The sequence below is a fragment of the Notechis scutatus genome, chromosome 2 (genome assembly GCF_049901735.1).
Source record: "Notechis scutatus isolate UNSWTSFEM ecotype Mainland chromosome 2, rNotScu1.2, whole genome shotgun sequence".
NCBI classification, from domain to species: Eukaryota; Metazoa; Chordata; class Lepidosauria; order Squamata; family Elapidae; genus Notechis; species Notechis scutatus.
In genome coordinates this window covers 138,913,594-138,931,136 of record NC_142010.1, presented here as the reverse complement: position 1 = coordinate 138,931,136, position 17,543 = coordinate 138,913,594, and the positions used below count along the sequence as shown (strand labels likewise).

General features: G+C 35.8%; 1 protein-coding gene across 4 annotated transcripts in view; it reads right to left on the bottom strand.

Moving 5' to 3' along the window:
• VDR (vitamin D receptor) overlaps window positions 1–17,543 on the bottom strand; it is a 96,202-nt gene that overhangs the window by 61,671 nt on the left and 16,988 nt on the right. The window contains exon 1 of one of the 4 annotated variants that reach the window (XM_087956363.1): window positions 2,304–2,327. The exons of the other annotated variants lie outside the window; for them this stretch is intronic. The gene's annotated coding sequence lies outside the window, so the exon portion shown is untranslated. Of the gene's footprint in view, window positions 1–2,303; window positions 2,328–17,543 lie in introns of those variants that run through there. 4 annotated transcript variants of the gene reach the window in all.

Below are 17,543 nucleotides of genomic sequence, written 5' to 3'. Positions count from 1 at the left end.
CATGGCAAAAACACAGTGACTTCTCAGGTTTCCAAGATGAAAATGCAAATATTTAGCAATGTTTTCGATAGAAATGCTTATAGAGCACCTTTTTAAAAAGTCAATAAAGCAGCTGCATGAGTTGCAGTGTCCACAGCTGTTTCAGAAACAGAATTTCCACACACCCCCAACTTCCCAAATAATTCTACAGATCCAGGATTTCATAATGGTCTTCTATTCAAGTAGTAAACAGATCTGACTCTTGAGTTTTTGAGATCAGCAAAGTATGAGTACCTGTTGCCACCATCTAGATAGGCAAGCAGCTCTGGTGGCGCAGTGGTTAACATGCAGTATTGCAGGCAAACTCTGCCCATAGTCTGGAGTTCAATCTTAATTGGGCTCAAGGTTGACTCAGCCTTCCATCTTTCCGAGGTTGGTAAAATGAGGACCCAGATTGTTAGAGGCAATGCTAAAAATAAAGCTTACACTGTAAACCACCCAGGGAGTGCTGTAAAGTGCTATGGGGTGGTATATAAGACTAAATTCTATTGCTAACAGCAGACAGCAGATCGGAACTCTTGCATTACTATTTGCTTAAGGCTAGATCCTGGTATCCATCACAAACTTACAATTGTTATACTCTAGCAACTAAGAGAACAGTCTATGGCATGATTTTGGAGGCTTTAACAGATCATGGTATAAATGCCATGAACAGTGGCAAGAAAAAACAATGTATCATGATGTACACTAAATTACAGCCGATTTGTTTTCACTAAACAATATGGTGTGTGGGGGAAGAGACAAGAGAATGTTAGTTGACAGACATATGTGTATTTGCTAAAACCTTACCTCAGTGAAATATATCAGACTCAATAGTAGCTGTGATGGATTGAATTATTTGGAAAAGATTTCATCATTTTCCTCCCTATTTTTCCAATAAAAACCAGTCCATTTATGTATCTTGAAAACAAGTACAAACCTAGACTGGTTTGAATCTGGCAAAAAACTATTATTTATTTTACATGCTTTACATACTATAAGTTTCTTCTCTGCAAATGCATGTAATAAATTCTGAAAAGCCCTCAAAGATAACCTCTATTGGCTCATTAATTTGATATATGACAAGAATGCCCATGACGCCAAGATTTTTAGGCAAAGGACTTTGGAATTACTTCAGACATACTTTTTCGGACATTGTCACTGTTATTGATTTCACATAATGTGTGACATCATTTGCTTCACCATAGTTTCACGCTGATGGTAGTACAAAACTGGCAATCTGAAGCCAGGATTCAGAATATTCAAATCCTGGAAGAGTACAAAAAGCTTAATCTACTACAAAAATTAATGAGAGAGATATCGAAGCTAGATCAGGGCAGGCAGGCAGGCATCATTTTCATAAGCCAAGAAACAATTAGAAAGGGTTTAGATTACGGGTGTCAAACTCAATCGTCACATGACATCACGTGACATATCATGACATTTTTTTGCCTTTGTGGAGCTGGGGTGGGTGTGGCCTGTGTGATTCCTCAAGTCCACGAGCCATCAGTTTGACACCCCTGGTTTAGATTATCCATTTCATTCTTTGAAAGTACAAGTCTTCTCAACAACCTTCACCAGGAAAAGAACGTTGAAAAACCAGGCAAAATTTGTCTGGATTTATACAACTTTGCTCCAAGCCTTCCATGTGATACCATCAAGGTTGAGTTGGATTCTGTGAGGGCCTTAATTAGGAAGGACAGACTTCATCTCAACCATAATAAAATCTAGTTTGCTATGTTGTTAGTCCCCAACTCTGATCCAAAAATTTTCCACCATTAACTCTGAATCGGGTAGCATTTCCCTTGATAGATTTGGTATGAAATTTCAAGTTCTTCTTGGACTCATAGCTCCTGCTCAAGGAAGCCACCGTCAAAAGGCCTTTTTGCGCCTGATATCTCTATTCTTGTTTTGAAAGGTTCTGTTTCTGCTTCCAATCACTCATGAATTATTTATTACTCAACTGGACTACAATGCAATCTAGATATAAGGCTGCTTTTGGCAAGCATTCAGGACCTGCAGTTGGTCCGGAATGCAGCAGTGTGTATATTTCACTTATTCTTAAACTGGTCTGTTTTGTGGCTTTAAAAAAAAAAAAAGCTTTATCTAGAATTATCAACTGTTTAGATTTCTTAAAAGGAGCAGCTATATAAATGTGATAAATAAAATAAAACTTGTTAGTTAATTCACTATTCTGGTTGACCTATTTCAGAAGATCTCTTTAAAAGTTTTAGAAGACCTTCATTATATTCACTACTGCTTTTGAAAAGGCTCAATATACTCACAATATACAATTGACTGAAGTCCTAGAGGAACAACAGGACAAATGGTCTCACCCACCTGTTACCCATAGAGTAGGATAAAACATTAGGTGAATAGGCCCTTAATATTGTTTCTTAGCATTCACAATGTATCACATAATTTGTAAAGCTGTTCAATACCACAGATGTAAAGCTGTTCAATACCACAGACAATACTACTACCCTTCAAAAAGACCTAGACTATGTATCTGAATGGTCCAACATATGGCAACTTCAAATCTCAACAAATAAATGCTCTGTCTTACATATTGGTAAAAAAAATCAGAAAATAAAATACAAACTGAATAGTCAAGATCTTTTTGACGACCCAAGCTCTGTAAAGGACCTGGGAATACTCACCTCTAATGATCTAAGTGCTAGAGTCCACTGCAACTACATAGCCAAAAAGGCATTAAGAGTTGTTAACCTAATCCTACGTTGCTTTTTCTCTGGTAATATCTCACTACTAACCAGAGCATACAAAACATTTGCTAGACCAATACTCGAATACAGTTCATCAGTCTGGAATCCTTATTACGTATGTGATATTAGCACAATTGAGAAAGTCCAGAAGTATTTCACAAGAAGAGTTCTCCACTCTTCTACTCGTTGTAGAATACCTTATGCCACCAGACTCGAAATTCTAAAACTAGAAAACCTTGAATTACGCCGTCTTCGGTCCGACTTAAGCATGGTATATAAAATCATACATTGCAATGTCCTACCTGTCAATGAATACTTCAGCTTTAACCATAACAACACAAGAGCACACAACAGATACAAACTCAAAGTAAACCGCACCAAACTTGATTGCAGGAAATACGACTTCAGCAATAGAGTGGTCAATGTCTGGAATACTCTACCCGACTCTGTAGTCTCTTCCCCAAACCCCAAAAACTTTAACCTTAGACTGTCTACTATTGACCTCACCCCTTTCCTAAGAGGTCTGTAGGGGGCGTGCATAAGCGCACCATTGTGCCTACCGTCCCTGTCCTATTGTTTCTCTTATTCTTTTATTTTTCTTATATGTACCCATTTCATATATTAACAACTATGTATACACTTGTACTTATTATCTTGTAAACAATTGACAAATCAAATAAATAAATAAATAAAATAAATAAATAAATAAAATAAATAAATAAATAAATTTTCTTGATAATTCCTACAGCAAAAGTGTAATAAGGCTAGAATTAATCTACCTGTATTACAGGACACATGCTACATCTGCAAGAGATGAAGACTCAACTGAAGGAAGCTTTGAGAACTGGGAATTTCCCAAATTACAGTCTATGCCAAGCTATGATGCAATCCTGCTGTTACTACCTATAACCTGCATAATTCTTAGATAAGAGACAAAGCTACATTTACTAAATTCTTCCATGATAGTGGACTCTTCACAGCTAAACTCGGATATTGTGGTCTTTGGCTTACTACTGAGGATGAGCTGCAGAGCCTGGTGGAATTTTTAATTTCATCTGCATAATCATCAAATTAAATGTGGATCCTTTGATGAAGGAATGATTATACATGATACAACTTGTATTATGTCAAAATTCAGAAATATAATTAGTGCCATTTGAGACATTTCCAAGAAATTTACCCCTATCTGCTAAAGGAATATATCTCAGAAATCAGGTTTTCCACTACGCTTTTGCTTTTTCCAAAGTGTGATTTTTCTTTGCTAATAATTTTCAGATTCAGTTGATAACAGAACACTTTAAACTGTGAGAAAGGAAAAAAAAGTTTTTAAGGCAAGATGGAATGAGAAGACATGCTTTCTTTTTCTAATAATCCAGAGATAATTTAGGAAATTCTTATTTAATTATGTTGCACAATTCCCAATTGCAATTTGAAATAATACTGGAATACAAAAAGAGAAACACAGCACTAAGAAGAAATTATTGCTTCTTAATGGAAAACAATTGTTAAAAAATAGTTGTTAAAAAGAACAACTGGAATATCGAAGACTTTTTATTTTTTTTATATTTCAGTGTTCCCAATGTTACCTCTACATGTAAAAGTGGGGGGGGGGGGGGGTCCATGCATTTTTCTTGATATTATTTAATAGGAGGATTTTACCTATTTCTCATCAAGAATAGCTGGGAAATACCTTTTTAATTGTGATACATTGATATAAGCCAAAAACAAAACTCAAATATTTTAACAAATCACCTAAAACAAAGAAGTTTATTTTCATAGAACACGTAATAAAAGGGAATTTTCCCCAAATAATTTTGCAGACAGTAAAGAAAATTGGGAGAGTTTGATTCCCAGAAGCCAGACCACTGTATGGTACCTTCATAGTTCCCAAATTAGACTTGTTTTGCATATGTTGTCCATGAAGGCAGATGATGTCATGACAAAGAGCAAACAGGCTACCCCTAATATGTACAGAAAACATTGAATGGACTTGTTCTATTTTAAGTCACTACTAAATCCCTCTGACTTTACTCCTACCAAAATAGTTACAGTGGTTTCTTGCTTGATATAAGAAGTGACTACCAGCCTAGATACAAATTGTGCTGTATTTTGCTGTTATCTCTGAGACTTTCAAACAAAATACATGTACTTGTGTAAAGAATGCTATTGTAATGACTAGCCTAAAAGAAGGAAATGTTGATCTCTGTATCTAATTTATATCTAATTATATCTATACCCACATCCAATCTATATCCATACCTATATCTATAGTGGGGTTCTTGACTGAAATATTTATTCCTCTTTATGGTAAACCTGCAACAACTATTGGAGATTCATATGGATCCATCAAGACCTCTCTGTAAAGAGTCCAATGCTACTTAAGCAAACTAAGTTTTTAGAATATCAAAAATAAAGTTGAAAAGGATACCCTGGCAAACATTAAGAAAGCAAATTCAATCTTTCCCACACACTTTCAGATTTATTTTTGCAAAGATAATATCCCAAGATGGATTCCTTAGAGGAGAAAACCCTCAGATACCTTCACAGAGGAGTTCATGGCTAAGAAGTCAAAACTAACCAGATGAAAGATGGCTTATTTGTGGTTCAACTCTGTAGTCATATTGAACCTCAGCAAAGATAGCTTTCTGCAGACATGCAACCCAGGGGTGGGATTCAAATTTTTTAACAACCGGTTCTGTGGGCATGGCTTAGTTGGTGGGTGTGGCTTGGTGGTCATGTTATTGGCTGGGCGTGGCCAACTCAATATCACTCACATCGAGGCACGCATCTCCTCGCCTGGCCTCTCATGACTGTGGGGATGCTGCAACAGTCGTTAGTATGAAAAATGGTCATAAGTCACTTTTTTCAGTGCCATTGTAACTTTGAATGGTCACTCCACACAAGCAAAGTACCAGCAAAGGGGGGGGGGACTCCAGAGACGTTCCTGAGACAGGAAGTCTAGTCCTGCCAAGAATGTAATAAGAGTTAATGGAGAGGCAGTTTCTGTAAGCAACATCAGAATGTTTCCTTCCTGCCTTCCTTACAGGATTAGGCCAGTAATTTCTTCTAACAACCGGTTCTCCAAACTGCTTAGAATGTTATCAACCGGTTCTATTGAATAGGTGCGAACTGGTAGAATCCCACCCCTGATGCAACCCTCAGTTAACAGGCTCAAAGAAGTCCAGCTCCTGACTTGCCATCCAAAGCCCTAACTTCAATTACAAGCTTAAAGAGAGCACATGTACATATGTACATGGATAATACTAGCTCTGCACAATGGAAGGGGATAAATTCAGTGTCTGTATAAAATAATGATTACCAACTTGTTGTATGTAGTTTTTATACAGTCTAACACATGTGAGAAACAAGCAACAGTTTTACACAAACAGGGCAGAAACCTGAAGAGTCATAATGAAGAAATAGCTTTTGCAAAAATTGGCTTGAACATATCTGTGGAACTGGACACATATAGAAGACTGTGATTGCATTAAAGGTTTATAAAGGTATGTCATATCTCTGATACAGTCCTCCATCAGACTATATGAATGCATAACTTTCTTGGGACTGCATGTTTCACCTTGCAGCTTTACTATGATTTGAACAATCCAGCAACTGTTGAATGGAGACTTTTTGAACCTCTCATCATAGGAACAAAAAAGTGAGCCCTGAGGTACAGTATCAGGTAAGGAGAATCAGCATAGACCAGGCACAGATCATTTAGCTATAGATGTTTAGCAGCGTATGCTTAGTAAATAGCAAGGTAAAAATGCATAGCCTGTGATATCCATTTTTTCATTCACCTTTAATGAATGCAAAAGGTGAACTTTCTGTGAGATACCTGAATGACAGTGGAATTGTTAAAAAATATTTAAAGGAAAACCAACAAATATACATTTCTAGTACTGAAGTCTCCCTGCAGTAGATGTTACCTATCTGCGTGGATTTTGTCTACATAAGTGACTACAATAACCCAAACGTCCTGGGAATCAAGCAACAGTTAGTGGTGGTGTACAAGAACAGTGAAAGGTACTATTCATGACTGCTTCACCATTCACAAGAAAGGAATTCCCTTGGCAGCATCACTGTTATCAAGATGTATGTGAAATAAAAATATTTTCTGACAGAAGGGGAAAATCAAGAACCAGAATGCTGATTATACATAATTGTTTGAAATAAGGCCGAGTCTCTTTAATGCTCGATTCTGAGCCAATACTGATAAGCAGATATGGGATTTTGGAGAAAAAGATGCTAAACTGAGCAAAACACTTGATATCCAAATCCATCTGACATTTTCTGGTTTACCAGAAGTCCCAAATAAAGAAATTAATTCCTAGAACTAAGCCAGTATACAACAAATAGAGGATGGGGATAGCATTGATCAGGTAGGCAACAGCAACATGAATTAACAACAACAAAAAACAGGATCTTCAGTACCATTAATATTGAAGCTAAAAGATTTGAAAACATAGCATGGTTACTACTATCACAACAGGGACAGGAACGATACAGAAACAGAGATGGGAACAGGCGCTTTGTGTTACAACTCTTTGCACGAATGATTAACTACTTTCTCATTTGTTGGCCTACAAATCCATGCTAAAAAAAACAGCTACAAATAGAGTGCATTGAAGACAGATGCCCAACAAAAGGACCATGCAGGAATAGCTATATCGTTTATAAAGAATGTGGTTAGGGTGCCCAGTGACAGAACAGATCTTGGGAATAGTATGTTCTGTTAAACAGACAGATCCAGCAATAGAGACATGCAGTACCTTCCATTCTAGCTTTAGTTCCAAAATATGTATAGTGCGAAGTAACTGCCTATTTTTAACCTGCTAACCTAGATGATACTGTAAATATATACCCACTGACAGACAGAAGTTGCCAATTCAAGAACTGTGACGGGGAAATATACAATATTAATTAGCAACAGTTACTGCACACTGAAAATATAGGGAAATAGTTATAAAATTTCCACAACAAAGAAGAAAAGATGTATAAAATATCAATGCAAATTAGATATTAATATTAGATATTAATCACTGCATGCCTAGATAATTAATATCTTACAGATCTCAAGCTTGACCCTGTCATACACTGTTCTGTTAAAGATCCCCAGGGACTTTCTTCTACGATAAAAGACATTTCTAGGGCAAAAAAAAAAAGAATATTTGACAACAGAGATGATCTAATCTTCATGCCTTTCCTTCTGCTGTTTATTCCCTAACTCAGGCACTAATTTGAATTTGCATGTTATTTTTATTGCCATTTTCCTCACTACAGTTGCTTTTCCACCCTTGTTGCGCATGTTCTATCCTCTTCCTTTTGTTGTCAATGTTGCACCCACTTCATCTTGCACTAAATATGCCTTAGGTTACATCCATCCAACACACATTTATTTGAAACCACAAATAAAGAACTTGGCTTGGAACTATAACACACAACTACAGTTATAATTAACAAGGGCCAAAAATACCTCCTATTATTTTATTACAAATGGATTTTATTTGAAAGCCAAACAAAAGGTTCTTCCTAAGGGTTTTATGCAGGCAATGTGATGGCATTGTGAGCTACAGTTGCTCTCAGTTGGATGGTCTCTTCAAAACAGCTACCAATAGCCAAAATCTAAAGAATCAAAGCTGACAGCAAATAAACAAACTGTGAGTAACAGTCTGCTAAATCTCTTTATTTACCCTCTATATAGGGCAGAGGTATGAATAGTTTCCCTGAGACTACACAAAACTCGGCAATACTATTCCCCCCGCCCTTGAAATTCAAATGAACAATTGCTGTACAAAGATATGGATTTTTAGGGGAATATTAAAAATATGCAAATCTGTTTTCAGATTGAAATGTAACATAGGGTTTGACGTTTAATAGTTCCAGGTATTAAAATATATGTGAATGTTTTAGATCTCTAGGAAAAATGAGCTAAGAAAAAGAAGTAATCACAATGGCAACAAAAGAATAAAATATTTGATTTCTAATCAATAAATGCATTATTTCTGCAAGCTGCTTTTTTGCCCTCACTGGTGCTTTTCTCTTGGCCAATATAATTTCCATACTGGGTCACTACCATCTTATAACTCTGATGAGTAGCTATACTATATTAGCCTTCAGTTGATATAGCTGAAAATAAACACAGGACAGTTAAATTCAATGAAATGTTTTATACCTCTTCAAAGTCCCAATTGAATAGGCATACATGACCCAAGCTTTGGTCTATGTAAGTATTAGAAAGCATATCTCCTGCCTCATTAATTAGAATCCACTACTGCAGATCACTATAACTTTTGACCAAAGAATCCTTTGGGGATTTCTCAGATCCAAGAGAAGCAGAAAAACTAGGATTCATTATTTTACAATACACACACACACACACACACACACTAATGTAAAAATGGGGGGGGGGGGTATACAGTGTCATGCTGGTTAACAGTTGATGAGACATGGTAGGGCCCCTTATCTTTGTGTGAAGGCAGAAATACACAAGTGACTTTTAATTTAATGCTCATACTATTTTTTATTTTTTCCCAATTATACCAAATATTTAACAGGTGCCATAGAAATAGCAAAATACAAAAGATATACAGTGAGATGATCTAGGCAAGGAATATCCAGAAAAGAAGCTATTAGGAAAGTTATCAACACTTTAGATCAGGGGTGTCAAACTCAAGGCCTGTGGGCCGTATCCAGCCTGCGGGGTGCTTAGACTTGGCCCATGGGGCAGCCCTGGAAGCAGTGACAGTCCAGCCCACACTGCCTCTGCCAGCAAAAACGTGTCCGACCCTCCCGAGCTTGGGAGCCCGTTTTCACTGGCAGAGCGCTTGGACCACAGGCATTCCCAACATGAGTGACGTCAAGCTGGCCATACCCATCCCAGCCCGAGGTCAAACACAACCCTGATGTGGCCCTCAATGAAATCGAGTTTAACAGTCCTGTTTAGATTAACAAAAGTTTCATCTCCTTGTGACTGCTTCCACAACTAAAATGAACAATCTGTGATTCCCTCCAACTCTGTTTCTGTGAATTTTCCGAAGCCACTAAGATTGTACCGCTGAATTTGGTGCAAATCACCTTTCTCAGGGGTACTCTTGTTCTTTGTTTTAAATAAGCCTTTCAAGCAGGTAAATTTAATGCACCTTAGTCACACAAAAAAACTAAGATAAAGATCAGCCTCCCACTGATATCACAGGACACTTGTAAACCTTCAGGGGCAAAAACTAAAGTTCCTGATCCCTGGGAAAAAGTTTCTGTTTCCACTCTATATAGTGGCGACATATTGCTCCTCACAGATAAGTAACCCAAGAGAGTCCATTCTTCAGAAATCAGCTAAATTTGAGCTGCAAGAACTGTACAGTAACATTCTGTAACCACATAGCTATTGGCACACTTTTTTGTAACTGTATCCCATAATTTGATCAATTAATCATCCATTACTGACACTTTTGTAGCTAGATGTGATATACGATGCCCATGTACTGAGTGGACTATTACTAAGCTGCATTAATATGCTGATTGATCAAAGTACTTTTCCTTATATTGAAAATAATTTCAAGAACTGATACCATGTCTGAACTGAGAATCCAGTGTATGTTAGGAGCCTGACACTACCCTCAACATCCCTGATATTCCTTGTTCCTATTCTTAATTATTTAAATGTCAAAGTATGAACCAAGGAATGGGGGATTTTATTGTCCAGTAGAATAAATAAAGGAGAATATTTGTAGCTCAGGGTTGAAATGAGGGGTCCTTGGTGCTCTCTGAGCTTGGCTATTTCCTTGCAGATGTTTCATTACCCAAACTAGGTAACATCACCAGTGTTAGTGATGATGGACTAGTACTGATTATGTTACCTAGTTTGGGTAATGAAATGTCTATAACAAAACAGCCAAGCTCAGAGAGCACCAAAGAACCCTCATTTCAACCCTGAGCTTCAAATATTCTCCTGGGCAATAAAATCCCCCATTCCCTAGTTCAAGACCCCAAGTAGAATTCTCTATAAAATCAGAAATCTTGTGTATAAGAATATCCAAGCGCATAAGGAATTCTGCTCCTATTTGTGCCAATCTGGATAGAAGTCATAGAAATGGAGAAGATTTGGGGATTAAAAAGATGAAACTAACTAATTTGCCATAGTGGTTAAGGCATCAGGTTAAAGACCATGAGAACTGTGAGTTCTAGTCCTGCCCTAGGCATGAAAGCCAGCTACTTTCTCTCAGCCCAACTCATATGAAGGGTTGTTGTTGAAGGGGAAGTAGGAGGAGGGGGAAGAATTAAATACTGTTCACTGCCTTCAGTTATTTATAAAAACAATAAAGGCAGAATAAAAATATATAGGACAGATGTGTCTGTTTATTTTTACTTGCATATGCTTCTGAACAAGGTAGAAGGTATAACATAGTATAATGGTACGGTAACAACGCTTCCAAATTTCCAATTTACCTAAATCTTTTCCAAGTTACCACCCAGTCTTTCAAGATATTTTAGCTGAACCTGAAAATTAATGAAACCAATTCAGTTGCTGCTAAAGAACATTGCAGTACTCCTCACATATTTGAACTCCTTAAATCCAAAACAGGTAAGATTTTTAGGATAAGGAGGTCATATGCAGAAGACCATGGTATGCAGGAGTTTCTTTCTAGTGACACAACACCATCAGTGAATGTATTCTGGACATTATTTTAATGATGAAATAGCTCATACTACTATTTATCAGGCATTATTCTTTCAGAAAATATTGCTTGCTTTTTTGCGTAATTTACATAGACAAATAATTTCAGATTATTGAAGATTTCTAAGCACTCCAAAGCAAAAAAAATTATTTATTTTATTTTACCCTGCCAGATTTATGGAATTTTGAAGAGGGTAATCAATTTCAAATCTTTGTCTTCCACTGGCAATATTTCCCCCAACTCTGTAAGAGCTGAACCTCGTAAGGCAGGAACCAAGTCATGCCAGGCAGAATTGTTATGTAAACATGGAACACGTGTCTCTGATTCTCAAGGCCAGAAAAATTCTCAAGGTCCTTTAATTTGCCAGAGTGGGAGGAAAAGACCTAGACTTGATTCCTAAATATGCAAATCTTCCACTTTTTTTTTTGTATGTGCAATAAAATAACCCATCTAGCCTTGTGGAGTCTGAAAATCTTCTGCTGTAATCTAATTACAGTACTGACTACAGGGCTGAGTTTCTAAAGACCTGAGATTTATTGCCATGCTTAATACGAACTCTGACAATTTCTTTCTCTGTTATCATTTATTTTCACAAAATCATCTAAAAAGGAAAAGACTGATAACATACCTTGCAAATAGTAGTACAAAGAACTGTATCAGCATCTTGGAATCACATTATCTTATATACTAGCAAACAATTTCTAGATGGATTTTAAAAAATAACACCAGCATTTATGCTTCCTTTAGTAACAATTTTGCTACATCCATACACCATAACATACTTTGGAAACCCAACTATGAAATTCAACAACCTCGTCTGTACTCTTGTGTGGCTTTCCCCCATCCAGTTTCTGATTAAGATTAGAGACTGGCAAGTTTTCAATAGTTTGAAACTGGCAAGAAAAGAAGTATTATTTGTGAAGGTATTCTTGTCTTGCTTTTATCACCAAGACTAGAACAGTCATTGTTTGCAACTGGACTGCTCTAATCAAATGGAAATAGAATGGAAATCCAATGTTAAAAGTAACTAATGGAAGCTAAATTGTTCAATATCCTTGCAGCTTACCTCCCACTCCCCCCACCCCCCATTTTGCCACTTCCCTTTCACCAGACTTACCTTCACTGTGGCCTAAAGAGGTTAGAAAGATATTATAGGCTGGCTTGGGTGCACAGCGCTCTCTCTTCAACTGGGTGTGCCATGTTCCCTCCCTTTAAATAATGTTTCAATGGATGACTGTCCAAATCAAAAGATCAACCACCATGTAGATTCAGCCAAATAAACACAATTTCATGCCGTATCAAAGTTTGAGAGTTGAAAATAATTTGAAGGTGATATTTTTGCCTATCTTAAAATAATGAACAACATCAACCACCAAGAACCCACCTTGGTTGAATAAAATGCTTTACTTCAGCTTTCTGATCCCTGAATGACCTATCAGGAGAGTTTGAACTGCCCAAGATTGCTAATGAATTCTACATATCTATCTTAGAAAAAGACAAATGATACTACTTCTACTTCTAACTGCTTTGCTTTTTTTGTCTAGACTGCTACTTTTCATACAATTATCTCCCTGCCTACTTGCAGTCTTCTGAGTTCCTCACTTTAATTTTTGCCTTTGTATGATTGTTCTTACTATGCCAGCATTTCCTTCAAAAATCCTGTTCAAAGGTCATTGTCCTTTTTTGTATATGTGATAAATCTCATTTTCCAAGTTCTTTGCTGTCAATTTGTCCAGAAGTCCTCAAATAGGTCAAACAAAAATACCGTATTTGCCGGCGTATAAGACGACCTGCGTATAAGACGACCCCACCACCACCGGAAACGCCTCCAGAAATCCCTGGGGCTGCAGCGGCAGGGCAGAGTGCCAGGGGCCGTGGGAAGAGCAGTAAGGCTGCAGCCTCGGGCGGAGCGAGGTGAGCGGGATGAAGCGGAAGCGACGAGGGGGATCCAGGAAGCCAGAGGCGCCCGCTGCGCTCCAACAAGCATCCGAAAGCCGGCGTGGATATACCAGCGTATAAGACGACCCCCCACTTGGAGGCATGTTTTTCGGGCAAAAAGTCGCCTTATACGCCCGGCAAATACGGTATGTTGTCACAGAGCAAAACAAAAATGCATTACAAGTAGTCATGGTTTAGCAACCATACCTGGACTGCCAACTTGGTCATTAAGTGAACCTGTTGCTAAGTGAAGCTTTTTTCTGTCTTACCAAACTACAAAGATTGTAAATGCAAATATTTATTGTAAAATTACTTATTATTTATTGTAAAAACCTTTGTACATGCAAATGCTAAATGAGGCAGCTGCTAAACAAAAAATACCTTATATATTTTCCTACCTTATGGAGGTATATTGAAGAACATCATGCAACTAATGCTCTTTCTGAATGGACTTGTATATAAAAATGTATTATGCAATGATAGTGTCTTTATTATTTTATATGTATATTTTATTACATTTATATAATGTGTTTCTTCCAGAAATCACAGTGATCTACAACAAAACTCAATTAAGAATAAGACATGAACTTTGGGGAGAAATTTGTAAGGATGGTGAAAACAATATATACCACACAAATGGCAAGAGTAATAATAAATGGAGATACAACAGAGCAATTTCAAATTTCTAAGGGTGTAAGACAAGGATGTCCACTATCACCGTTGTTATTCATTTTAACTTTGGAAGTTGTACTTGGACAGATTAGACGTGAACAAGAATAAAAGGCCTTAAAATAAAAAAAGAAGAATATAAAGTCCAAGCATTTGTGGACAATTTGGTATTTATCGTAGAGGAACCATTGGAAACAGGACCCAAATTAATCCAGAAAATAGAGGAATTTGGCAAAGTGGCAGGTCTTAAAATAAATAAGAACAAGGCAAAGATAATAACAAAAAAATTCACTCATAAACAGAAAAAAGAACTGGAGGGAAAAATGGAGATGCAAATGACCAAAAAAGTCAAATACTTAGGAATGTGGCTAACAGCAAAATGTACATCGATTAAAGAAGATAATTATAATAAATTGGTAAAACAAATAAAAATATATTTGGATAATTGGGAAAAATTACAACTCTCATTTACAGGAAGAATTGCAACTATCAAAATGAATATATTACAAAAAATGTTATTTTTGTTCCAAGTAGTACCAATAAAACTAGGAAAGAAATTTTTCGGGGACTTAAACAAATTAATAACAAACTTTATTTGGCAAGGTTAAAAAATCACAAATTAAGCTAAAACTATTACAGGACAGTAGACATAGAGGGGGATTTGCTCTTCCAGACTGGGAATTGTATTATCATGCAGCAGCTCTCACATGGATAAAAGATTGGATAATCCTAAAAAATAAAATAATTTTGACAATAGAAGGACATGGCCTACAATGGGGCTGGCATGCATTCATATGGGATGGTAAAAACAAAACGCATAGTTACTTTCAGAGACATCAAATAAGGAATGTGTTGTTACTTATCTGGGAAAAATCAAAAGGAATCACTACAATAAAATACCGGTCTGGTTATCAACTATGGAAGCACTAATATACCCCAATATGTTGGATTTAGACAAAATGGCAAGATACCAAGACATCCTAAATAATCAACGGAAGCTAAAAACTAAACAAGAACTAAAAAAAAATCAGGGAATCGATGTAGACTGGTGGCCGTATATGCAAATCCAGACAAGATTTAGGAAAGATGCAGAAATGTATGCGTTTTATAAAAAACCACTAGAACTGGACAAGATATTGCAGGGATCAGAGGAAAAACTGATCAAAAATTATACAATTATTTATTGGGATTTAAAATGGAAGAAGAGACAGTAAAGGAAATAATGATAACATGGGCATAAAACTTTGGCTACACTATAGAATTAGAAAAATGGGAAAAATTGGGCGGGGGGGTTTATAAATTGACTGTGTCAGCAGCATACAGAGAAAATTTATATAAAATGTTTTACAGATGGCACCTGCCCCCAGTGAGACTAGCAAAAATGTTTCCAAATAGATCACCAGAATGTTGGAAATGTAAACAGAATCAAAGAACATACTATCATATGTGGTGGACGTACCCAGTAGCAAAAAAATATTGGATGAGGATAAGAGGATGGATTGAGGAAATAACTAAACAACAAATAGAGTTAAAACCGGAGATATTCTTACTAGGCATAACAACAGGAAAATATGACAAAAAATACAATATCTAATGCTACATTTAATAATGGTGGCTAGAATGGTTTATGTGCAAAACTGGAAAAATGGTATTATACTGTCTGAGGGAAGTGTGATAAGGAAAGTATTAGAGTGTGCCAAGATGGATAGGCTGACAATTGAAATAAAAGATAGAGGAGAAACCGAATATTATTTGATTTGGAATGCATGGTATAATTGGTTAAATAATAGATATAAAGAGAAATAAAGAATATGAAATTATAGTATGATAATAAAAAATACATGGTATATATTATAGTGGAACAATATATATAAAGGAATATATATAGATATATGTATATATAATTAAAATGCATGTAAAATGAATGTACACCGATACTGAAATGTTGAAAATGAAAATGGTGTTATAAAATGAGGGAAATTGTTTAATGAAATATTTAAAAAAAAAAATAAGAAAACATTACAATAGAAAAAAAATAATCTGAAGCAAAAACATTAAGCCTGAGGCAGAAAATATCTCTTAGAAATTTCAAAAAGGCATGTCAGGCTTATAGTGTAATATGACAAGGAAATGAAATGGGAAGAACAGAAGAAACCAAGATTTATAAGACTCCCCCGCCAAAAAAGTGTGCATTAGAGAGAATCAAAATGCTCTGCTGACTCAGTATTAGGTGCTATTTTTCAGTTATATCTCCATTTACATATAAGTCAGTGCTTTACTTTAGTAGTATGGAAAGGACTAAATCAAATTTGGACTTCAGCTCCTATATCCCAGAATGCTCTTTTATAGTTACACATGCCATCCACATTTAGATCTTACTATACAAGTTAACTCTTTTTGTTACAAAATATTTCGAACCAGAAACCATTCTTGAAACCAGTGTCATTGCAAATATTTCCAGCTGCTACGTGTATCACATAAGCTTATTGTCTTGTGGTCATGAAATGTCCTACTATTTAATGGAAAGTCTTTTCAAGAAGCTTTGTTGCATTTATTAACCTTTATTAATCACAAGTATCCTCTGAAATTTTGCATTTACACTATGCTTATTATATTAACATTTGGAATAATGTACATTCTTGGTTCAAATGTTAGCTTTGGAATATTCATTCATTTAATGAAGTTGCAGCATTCCTATTTAAAATTTATTTGGCTTAAATTCTAATAAGTTATTTTGCTTAAAAATCCTTTTTAAAGAAATGTTAAAATTAAATTTTCATACATGTGTTAATTCCCAATGTGTCCTATTTGGAGGAAAACATACAAATTTGTGTATTTTGAACTAATAACTTGCTATGTCAGTTCCTCTCTAACAAATTCCTGACCTGCATATAAAGAAAAGATCCCCATATCTTTAAAAAGATCATCTCAGCTTTAAGATTGTTCTCCACTTAGGAACACAACTGATGGACACTGACTTCCTAATTTAAATATTTAAAGTATCTCCTTTTTTCTTAGAAACAGAACAAAAGAGCAAGTTAACAATAATGATGAACTCTGAGCACTCAGTCATAGCTGCAGGCATTCTTCACTTTTTGCCAAGAATGTTTATTTTCTTGACACTAGTCTGCCCTATTACAAGTATGGTATAAAAAAAAAAAGAATGCATAAAATAAGGAGAAATAAGGACTCGACTCTAAGAAATATACTACCATATAAAGGATAGGAAATTATAGAATATTAGTTTTTATTCCTCTTTCATTTTGATTAAGCTTATATAAATGACTTATTTATAAAAATACACAGTTATAATCAAAGAGTAATAATAGATTAATATTTATTATATATTATTAATATAGTTATTTCACAAGGGATAGGAAGTACCTGCCATTTAATATTTTTTATGAAATATTTAAATCACTATCAAACTGTACTAGAGGAAAACATGATTGGTTTCACTATAGAATGTGTCGTGGTGTTGATTTGTATAATTCTGTATTTTTTGCTTTTGTATATTTTA